General features: G+C 34.0%; 1 long non-coding RNA gene across 1 annotated transcript in view; it reads left to right on the plus strand.

Moving 5' to 3' along the window:
* Positions 1 to 9,997, plus strand: part of LOC135971992 (uncharacterized) — a 30,354-nt gene extending 20,357 nt beyond the window's left edge. Inside the window, exons 3-4 of the long non-coding RNA XR_010588505.1 lie at positions 9,421 to 9,481; positions 9,600 to 9,997. This is a non-coding gene — a long non-coding RNA (uncharacterized lncRNA). The remainder of the gene's footprint in view (positions 1 to 9,420; positions 9,482 to 9,599) is intronic.
* The last annotated feature ends 818 nt before the right edge of the window (positions 9,998 to 10,815 follow it).

Here is a 10,815-nt window from a genome sequence, read left to right on the forward strand (position 1 = left end):
TTGTAAATTTGTTTAAGTTCCTTGTAGCTTCTGGATATTAGCCCTTTGTCAGATGGGTAGACTGCAAAAATTTTCTCCCATTCTGTAGGTTGCTTGGTCACTCTGGTGATACTATTGATGAGGAGAGACATAAGAACTGATTGTATAATAAATTGGACGAGATTTAGACAGTCCACTTCCACTCCTTTCACACACACTTCTCTAAAATTACTGGTTCTTGAGTTCAAAAAAACAAGCAAACTTTACCAAATGCAAATTAAGCAAAGATGGGACTTATTTTTCTCAAAGATATTTATTAAAATGCTGAAAAGGGAAGATTCATTACAAACTTCCCCTAACCCACCCATCGTATATTTTGATTATGTTTTACAGTCAAATACAAGTATATTGAACAACTCTCAATTCAGGTCATCATTTCCTACTATGACCAAAACACACATACACACACACACACACACACACACACAAAGTGATACCTCATGAATGCTGCATTCTTTCTTAAGTGCTAAAAGTTTTGATAGCAAACCTAGATATATGTATCTCACGCCATAGTTTAGAGGTTTTGATTTTCTTCTTTCTTCCCTAAAGAGGGAGAGGTATGTATTGACTCATCTTCAGCCTCACAACAGTTGTCTCATTTTTTATGGTTTCTCAAAGATAAATAACTGGTGGTTCTATAGTGACAATGAAAAGCTCTTTCAGTATACGATTCATCTGGATCTAGACACATGAACACATCATAAGTGACTATACTTTCCTCTACTATTTATCACTTAATTTAGTAATAACTATTCTATTTTATTCTATTTAAAGATAAATCTTGTTTCTTAGAAAGATAACATAAAAATATAATTAAATATTTCTACATTCTCTGATACAAGAATGAGGCCTCTAAAGCCAGATTTCCATGCTTCAAACGCTATTTCTGCTACCAATAGCTGTATTAACTTTGAACAAGTAACTTTCTTATTTTATATTATTTTATTTTATTTTAAGTTCCTGAGTACATGTGCAGGATGTGCAGATTTGTTACATAGGTAAATGTGTACCATGGTGATTTGCTGCACCTATCAACACATCACCTTAAACCCAGCATGCATTCGCTGTTTATCCTAATACTCTCTCCCCCTACCACTTCTGACAGGTCCCAGTGTGCGTTGTTGCCCTCCCTGTGTCTATGTGTTCTCATTGACTAGCTCCCACTTGTAGGTGAGAACATGCAATGTTTGGTTTTCTGTTCCTCCATTAGTTTGCTGAGGATAACAGCTTCCAGTTCCCTCTATGTCCCTGTACAGGACATGATCTTCCTTCTTTATATGGCTGCATAGTATTCCATGATGTATATGTACCACATTTTCTTTATCTGGTCTATCATTGATAGGGATTTAGGTTGATTCTATGTCTTTGCCATTGTGAATAGTGATGCAAGGCACATACATGTGCATGTATCTTTATAAAGAAGGATTTATATTTATTTGTGTATGAACCCAGCAATGGGATTGCTGGGTCACAAAGTATTTCTGCCTCCAGGTCTTTGAGGGATCACCACACTGTCGTCCACAATGGTTTAACTAATTTATATTCCCACCGACAGTGTAAAAGTGTTCTTGTTTCTAGGCAGCCTCACCAGCCTCTGTTGTTTCTTGACTTTTTAACACTTGCCATTCTAACCAGCATGAGATGGTACCTCATTGTTGTCTTGATTTGCATTTCTCTAATGATCAGTGGTGTTGAGCTTTTTTTCAGGTTTTTTGGCTTCATAAATGTCTTCTTTTGAGACGTGTCTGTTCATTTCATGTCCTTTGCCCACGTTTTAATGGGGTTGTTTGTTTTTATCTTGTAAATTTGTTTAAGTTCCCTGTAAATTCTGGATATTATACCTTTGTCAGATGGACAGATTGCAAAAAGTTTCTCCTATTCTATAGCTTGTCTGTTCACTCTGATGATATTTTCTTTCACTGTGCAGATGCTCTTTAGTTTAATTAGATGCCATTTGTCAATTTTGGCTTTTGTTGCAATTGCTTTTGACATTTTCACCATGAAATATTTGTCCATCCCTATGTCCTGAATGGTATTGCCTATATTTTCATCTGGGGTTTTTATAGTTTTAGGTTTTATATTTAAGTCTTTATTCCATCTTGAGTTAATTTTTGTATATAGTGTAAGGAAGGGGTCCAGTTTCAAGTTCCTGCATATGGCTAGCCAGTTCTCCCAGCTCCATTTATTAAATAGGAAATTCTTTCTTTATTGCTTGTCTTTGTCAGGTTTGTTGAAGATCAGGTGGTTGTAGGTATGAGGTCTTATTTCTGAGATCTCTATTTGGTTCCATTGGTCTTTGTGTCTGTTTCTGAACCAGTACCATGCTGTTTTGTTGACTGTAGCCATGTAGGATTGTTTGATGTCAGATAGCATGATGCCTCCAGATTTGTCCCTTTTGCTTAGGATTGGCTTTGCTATGTGGGCCCTTTTTTGGTTTCATATGAAATTTAAAGTAGTTTTTCCTAATCATGTGACTAATGTTGATAGTAGTTTTAATGGGAATAACATTGAATCTATAAATTACTTTGGACAGTATGGTCATTGTCATGATATTGATTCTTCCTGTCCATGAGCATGGAATGTTTTTCCATTTGTTTTTATCCTCTCTGATTTCCTTGAGCAGTGGTCTATAGTTCTCCTTGAAGAGGTCCTTCACTTCCCTGCTTAACTGTATTCCTAGGTATTTTATTTTCTTTGGAGCAATTGTGAATGACAGTTCATTCATGATTTGTCTCTCTGCTTGTCTGTTGTTTCTGTATAGGATTGCTTGCGTTTTGAGTACATTGATTTTGTATCCTGATACTTAGCTGAAGTTGCTTATCAGCTTAAAAAGCTTTTGGCTGATATGATGGGGTTTTCTAGATAACAGATCATGTCATCTGCAAACAGAGACAATTTGACTTCCCTTTTTCCTGCCTGAATACCCTTAATTTCTTTCTCTTGCCTGATTGCCCTGGCCGGAATTTCCAATGCTATGTTGAACAGGAGTGGTAAGAGAGGGCAACCTTGTCTTGTTCTAGTTTTCAAGGGGAATGCTTCCAGCTTTTGCCCATCCAGTATGATACTGGCTGTAGGCTTGTAATAAATGGCTTTTATTATTTTGTAGTATGTTCCTTCAATATCTCGTTTATTGAGAGTTTTTAATATGAAGGATGTTGAATTTTACGGAAGGCATTAAGATAATCATGTGGTTTTTGTCTTTAGTTCTGTTGATGTGATGGATTACATTTATTGATTTATATATGTTGAACAAGCCTTGCATCCCAGGGATGAAGCTGATCTTACCATGGTGGATAAGCTTTTTGATATGCTGCTGGTTTGGTTTGCCAGTATTTTACTGAGGAATTTTGCATCAATGTTCATTAGCAATGGCCTGAAGTTTTCTCTTTTTTTGTTGTATCTCTGGCAGGTTTTTGTATCAGGATGATGCTTGCTTCCCAAAATGAATTAGGGAGGAGTCGCTCCTTTTCAATTGTTTGGAATAGTTTCAGAAGAAATGGTACCACCTCCTCCTTGTACCTCTGAAAGAATTCAGCTGTGAATCTATCTGGTCCCAGACTTTTTTTAGTTGGTAGGCTATTTATTAGTCCCTCAATTTCAGAACTCATTATTGGTCCATTCAGGGATTCAGCTTCTTCCTGGTTCAGTCTTCGGAGGGTGTATGTGTCCAGAAATTTATCAACTTTTTCTATATTTTCTAGTTTATTTGCAAAGAGACATTTATAGTATTTTCTGATGGTTGTTTGCATTTCTGTGGGGTCAGTGGTGTTATCCCCTTTATCATTTTTTATTGTATCTATTTGATTCTTCTCTCTTTTTCCATTGTTAATCTAGCTAGTGATCTATTTTAATTTTTTCAAAGAAACAGCTCCTGAATTTGTTGATTTTTTGAAGCCTTTTTTTGTGTCTCTATCTCATTCAGCTCTGCTCTGATCTGGGTTATTTCTTGTCTTTTGCTAGCTTTGTGGTTTCTTTGCTCTTGGTTCTCTATTTCTTTCAGTTGTGATGTTAGGACGTTGATTTCAGAGTTTTTTTTTTTTTTTTTTTTTTTTTTTTTTTTTTGGCGGAGGGGAGTTGTTTTTTGTTTGTCTGAAATGGAGTCTCACTCTGTTACCAAGTCTGGAGTGCAGTGGTGTGATCTTGGCTCACTGCAAATTCTGCCTCCCAGGTTCAAGAATTCTCCTGCCTCAGCTTCCCCAGTAGCTGGTATTACAGACACCCTCCACCACGCCTGGCTGATTTTTGTATTTTTACTAGAGACAGCATTTCACCATGTTGACCAGGCTGTTCTCAAACTCCTGACCTCAAACGATACACCCACCTCAGCCTCCCAAAGTGCTGGGATTACAGGAGTGAGCCACCACACCATTCTGATTTGAAATCTTTCTAGCTTTTCGATGTGGGCACTTAGTGGATAAATTTCCCTCTTAATACTGCTTTAGCTGTGTCCCAGATGCTATCTTATTGTTCTCCTTAGTTTCAAAGAGTTTCTTGATTTCTGCATTAATTTCATTGTTTAACAAGGAATCATTCAGGAGCAGGTTGTTCAATTTCCGTGCAGTTGTGTGGTTTTGAATGAGTTTCTTAATCTTGAGCTCTAATTTAATTGCATTGTGGTCTGAGAAACTATTTGTTATGATTTCATAAGCAAGTAACTTTTACTTCCTATGTCTCATCTCTCTCTATAAAAATTAGAATAGTAGTATAATATATCTCAATTATTGCTAAAATAGAAGAATGTAACCTAATGCTTCATATGAAGCACGTTATCATTTTGTATTATTACAAACTTTACCCTAAGCCATAATTTTCTATTTAACTTTTACTCAGGAATAGTATTTTTCAACTCCTTTTACATATTTAGAAGAAGTATATATAAATTATATTAAATATATTATATGTTTGTGTTGTATGTTGACATAAATATATTATTGTAAAATATTTTATAATTCTAGACTATTAAACACTCTTCTAATAGTTTGTGGCATATCTTTTGCACATATGCTTTAACATTGACCTGATTAGAGTGCTGGCAAAAGTTTCCTTTAGTTCGTTATCAATTGTAATTACAATTTATATACTTAGAATTGTGTCTTATAATATTGGTTCATATATTCAATTAAATAATTATATTCAGAACCCATTGACTTCTAAATAATAATCTAAGTAAAATATATGGTTTAGCATCAATAAGCATATTTGTTTAGCTTAAGTGAATTCATCTATTTGACTTATATTTCTTTTGGTTGGGATTAAAGTTTCAGGTATAATTTTTTATAACTTAAAATAATGGTGTGATATATCTTTTTCTAAGTCAAAATTTTATAAATTCAATGCTTATTTTTAAAGGGGAATTTTGGTATTTCTCCTCTCTAACAAAATTTCTTAGAATATCAGAAAATACCATAAAAGTAGAATTAAATTAATAACAACACAATAATAAGAAAGGATGGTTTCATTAAGTTCATTTTGATAAATTCCGGGAACATAGAAAGCAAAATGGATGGGATTGATTAAGGAATAAATGTAGAGAAAACTTCAGCCTAAAATACCCATGAAAGAAAATTGCTTCAAAGATGACAGTTCCAGAAATAACACAAGCTCAGTTCCAACAAATACACGGAGCACAGGAGGTCATGAGGTTTTTAGTGTAAGAAAGTCAAAAACCATACTATATAGTAACGTAAGAACTATAATGTGTAGTTTAAGAAAGTTAAGAAATATAAAATATACAAATAAACTGGGCTTTGGTTCCCAAGAATGATGCCGAAGAGCTGCTAGGGGAAGTATTCTTCTTCCCAAACTGACAAAGCTGCAAATAGTATCTATAAAAATTAAAAGATCCTTTAGAGATAGCATCTAGATGAAAGACTAGTGTTGGAGATAGCAGCAATTTTTTTTTTTCCTGGAAATCCACAAAGATATCTATGAAGGAAAAATCAAAGGAGATCAACTGACTTCTTCTAGTTGAAAATTATGAGGATTGTTCTCCAAAAAAGAAAAAAAATCAGAGTTTTCCAGAGGCGACGGGAGCTAGGATTAGAGGTGCAAGGCAGTGTCCTCAAGCAGAATTCCTCTGTAGACCTCGAAAGAGTTGTTTAGAAATGAATTCTCTCTCTCTCTCTCTCTCTCTCTCTCTCTCTCTTAAAATCCACCTCAATCAAGACTTTGTCCATACTATTCTGCTCCACTCAATGTCACCAATAACCCCTACATCACCAAATAGAATATTCGGTTATTCTTGCTCTGAGCAGCATTTGAATAAATTAATCATAATCACTGTCTATTGTTGGAAACATTTTTTTTCATTTGACTTCTGAGATATTAAACTCTCCTGCATATCTTACTATCTTACTGCTCCCTACTTTGAATTTTTCCCATATATATCTACAGTCATTTGCTAGGTGACTTGGTTCATCTCATGACTTGAATTACCAACTAAGAGATAATGATTCCAGACTTACATCCTGTGAAGACCCTCCCCATGAATTCCAGACTTCTGTACAAGTCTGTCAGTTTACATGAAAACATCATGTAGAAGTCAATTAGGCATCACACACTTATGACATGCAAAACCAAAATATTAGTTATTCTGCAGGAACCTGGTCATACCTCAGTGTGTTATGCATTTTAGTAAATCATCCTAACTTTAACATAAAGTGCTTAAGCAAAATACTTGAAATTATCATTGACTCCTTTTTCTTTTATGATTCCCAGTGTAATCAATTACTCCTGTTATTTCTGTGCACATTTGAAAAGTGGACTACTTCTCATTAATTTGTTATCACTATTTCATTCCAGCCTACCATAATCTCAGCTTCATTGGTGTAATTTCTTTCTAACTCTTGTCTCTCTAATACTTTATATTTCAAAAAGTAATCAAACAGATCTTTTGAAAATATAAGTCAGATGACATCCTTCCCTATCACTCTTAGAATAAATAAAATTCAAAGTCCAATCATTGCCTATAGGATATCTTGTAATCTAGTTTCTGACTACCTCTCTGAGCTCCTCTCCCACCATTCTTTTTCTCTTCTTTTCACTCACTGGGCTTCAAACTCAGTAGTCTCCATGGTTGTCTTCAAGTTTGCCGAAGTTTTTACCCGGGACTGAAATTGTGTTCTTCAGAGAGTGAGTGGTTTGCTCCTTTCCTCCATTCAAATTTGAAATCACATGTCGCCTCTTTGAAAAGACCTTACTCAGACATCCTATGAAGAATAATATATTTCACTTCTGTTTTCTTCTGTTACTTCCGGCGTTTTTGTTGCCATAGTAGTACATTGTCAGGAATTATCTTGTTTTCTTCAATTTACTTTTTACTATTACCACCTAGAGAATATGAGCCCAAGAAAGTAACTTTGACATATTTTTTATTTTTGTAGCAGTGACTCCAGGAAGAAGAACTGTCAAATAATATATGTCTAATATATTTGTGTTAAATGAAAACATAAAATTATTACTTAGTTTCTTACAAAATATTTAACATCTTGTTTTCTCAAACTATATACTCCATATTTTCTTTGAACAAATGTTTTGGAATTCTAGATACTTGGTATTATAAACAGATTTGAGAATAATTTAAACTTAAGAAAAATTCATAATTATTCTGCTAAAATTTATTTATTTATATACTTTTTAACAGAGATAGGGTCTCCCTATATTACTCAGGCTGATCTCGAACTCCTGGGCTCAAGGAATTCTCCTACCTTGGCCTTCCAAAGTGCTAGGATTATAGGCATGAGCCACTATGCCGGGCTGCTGAAATTTACATTAAACTAAAAATAACTTTTCCCTTTCATGAACAAGTTATGTGCTCATTTAATTATTTATTTTATACGAGAAATGTGCATTTTTATATAAAAACCACACCTCCTTATTTATATACATTTAATTTTTAACTTTCTTTAACTACCTTTAACAAGTAAGAATGTTATTGAATTTTAAATTTTATTTTTATTTTCTTCTTATTGAATTTTTGTTTACTTAAAAAAACTTTGAGGCGAATGTCATAAAATAATGTGCATTCGCTTAAAATGTATAATTTGATGAGTTTAAACATAGGTATACATCTGTGAAAATCAGCACCACAACTGAGATAATGAACATACCAATATCCCCCCAATTTTTTTTCTCCTTGTAATAACAATCTCCACCTGCGCTATACCCCTTCTCCCATTCCTTGGCAACCACTAATCTGCTTTCTGTCATTGTCCATTACTTTGCATTTCATAGAATTTTATGTAGATAGAATTATACAGTCCCTTAATTTTTGTCTGGCTTTTTTCACTCAATAATTATTTTGAGATTTATTCCTGTTATTGAATATATCAATTGTTTTTTTCTTTTTATTGGTTTGTAATGATTCAATGCATGAAAATATCAAATTTTCCTATTGATGGGCATAGGGTTGCCAGAATTAGGAGAGAAAAAAAACAGTATAACCTGTTAAATTTGTTTTGTTTCTAAACTTTCATTTTAATTTACTTTTACTTATTCATTATTGGAACAAATGTTAAACAATCTCTAAACTTGTAAATTTGCCATGCATTCTTTCTAATTTCTTTTAAAAATTTTCTTGTAAGATTATTTGCTACCACCCTCACAACCAACTCGATGCATTCTTACAACCTTTTGGCTTAATAAATTTCTTGACAGAAAACTGACAAGTAATTTATTATGTATCCGGAAGATAACAACAAACCAACAAACAAAAACCTTTCCTATTCTCTATCCAATTATTTCCTTGGATGCTTTTCCTATAATAGATACTCAAGAAATGTTTGTGGATTATTTATTTCTTTGTTTAATACATCACTCACTTAGGTCTTTTCTACTTGGTATTTGAAAATGGTAGTGATAGGAATTATGCATGCACAATTTAGAGTTGGTGAGACTCCAATAGTATCCTATGGATAATAAAATACACTGCACATAATAAAGGATAAAACCAGTACCTCTATGAGTAATTGAAGTTTTTCTAACAAAATTTAGAAATGCAATATTTTTCTTAAGCTGTATTTATAGATATAAGCTTTTCATATATAGTTAATATATGAAAATTATACACATTTAATATACACATTTTGAAGAGTTTGGACATATACATATACTGTATACCATATACACATTATATCACCACAATCAAGCTACTCAATATATTCATCACCTCCAAAAATGTTCTTGTGTTCTTGTGTAAGATTTTTGTTTGTGGTAAGAACATCCAACACTAGATCTATTCTCTTTATATTTTGAGGTACGTAATCCTATATTGTTGACTATAAGTACAACGTTGTATAGCAGATCTTGAAAACTTACTCACCTTGTATAACTGAAACTTTATATCAATTGAGCAACAATTCCACATTTCCTCCTTCCCCTCAGCCCCTAGCAACCACCAGCCTATTCTCTGCTTCAACGATTTCAACTATTTAAGATATCTCAGGTAAGTAGAATCATGCAGTATTTGTCCTGCTGTGACTGGCTTCTTACAATTAGCATAATGTCTTCTATGGTCATCTACATTATTGAAAATGCTAATCTCAGTGATATTTGAATTTCAGATACTTGGATAAACCATTAGCTTTGCTGGGCGCGGTAGCTCACGCCTGTAATCCCAGCACTTTGGGAGGCTGAGGCAGGTGGATCACCTAAGATCGGGAGTTCAAGACCAGCCTGACCAACATGGAGAAACCCCGTCTCTACAAAAAATACAAAATTAGCCGGGCGTGGTGGTGCATGCCTGCAATCCCAGCTACTCAGGAGGCTGAGGCGGGAAAATCACTTGAACCTGGGAGGCAGAGGTTGTGGTGAGCTGAGATCACGCCATTGCACTCCAGCCTGGGCAACAAGAGCAAAACCCTGTCTTTAAAAAAAAAGTTAATATATTTATTTCCCAAATGTTGCACAGAACATTCTTACAATGAAAATTTTCTATTATTCATCTGAAATTCAAATTTAACTATGTGTACTTTTAAAATCTGATAACCCTAAATCATGACTAATACAAATAAAGCTGCCATGAACATTCATGTACAAGTCTTTGAAGGGACATTATCCAGGAAGAGGCAGGAAGATCGCTTGAGCCCAGGAGGTCAAGGATGCAGTGAGCTGTGATCATACAATTGTATTCCATAGCCTAGTTGAGAGAGGGAGATTCTGTCTCAAAAAATAAAAAGAAAAAAACAAAAGAATCAAGCTATGTCCATTAATGGATGAATGGGTAAAGAAAATGTGATACCGGGCACAGTGCCTCTTGCTAAACTTGGGAAGTTTTCAACTATTATTTCATTTAATAGGCTTATTGTTTTTATAGTCTCTTCACATTCTGGGACACCAAATATCTGAATATTTAGATATTTGGCTTTATGGTGTCCCATATGTCACATAGACTTTGTTAATTCTTTTTTTGTTTTGTTTAGTCTGACTAGATTATTTCAAAAGACCTGCCTTCAGGTTCTAAAATTCTTTCTTCTTTATCTAGTCCATTTTTGAAGCTTTTGAATGTATCTTGTATTTTATTCAATGGTTACTTCAGCTCCAAAAGTTCTGTTGGTTTCATTTTTATGACACCTATCTCTGGTAAAGTTCTCATGCACATCCTGCCTTTTTTTTTTCTGCTTTCTTTGTGTTGTTTTTCTGAGCTTTCTTGTATGTCACTGAACTTCTTTAATATCATTATGTTTCATTCTTTTCCTGGGATTTCATTTTTTTTTTTCTTTAGAATCTGTTGTTAGAGAATTACTGTGATTCTTTGGAGACATCACATTTCCTTGCTTT

This window comes from Macaca fascicularis, chromosome 1, assembly GCF_037993035.2.
Source record: "Macaca fascicularis isolate 582-1 chromosome 1, T2T-MFA8v1.1".
Classification (NCBI taxonomy): domain Eukaryota; kingdom Metazoa; phylum Chordata; class Mammalia; order Primates; family Cercopithecidae; genus Macaca; species Macaca fascicularis.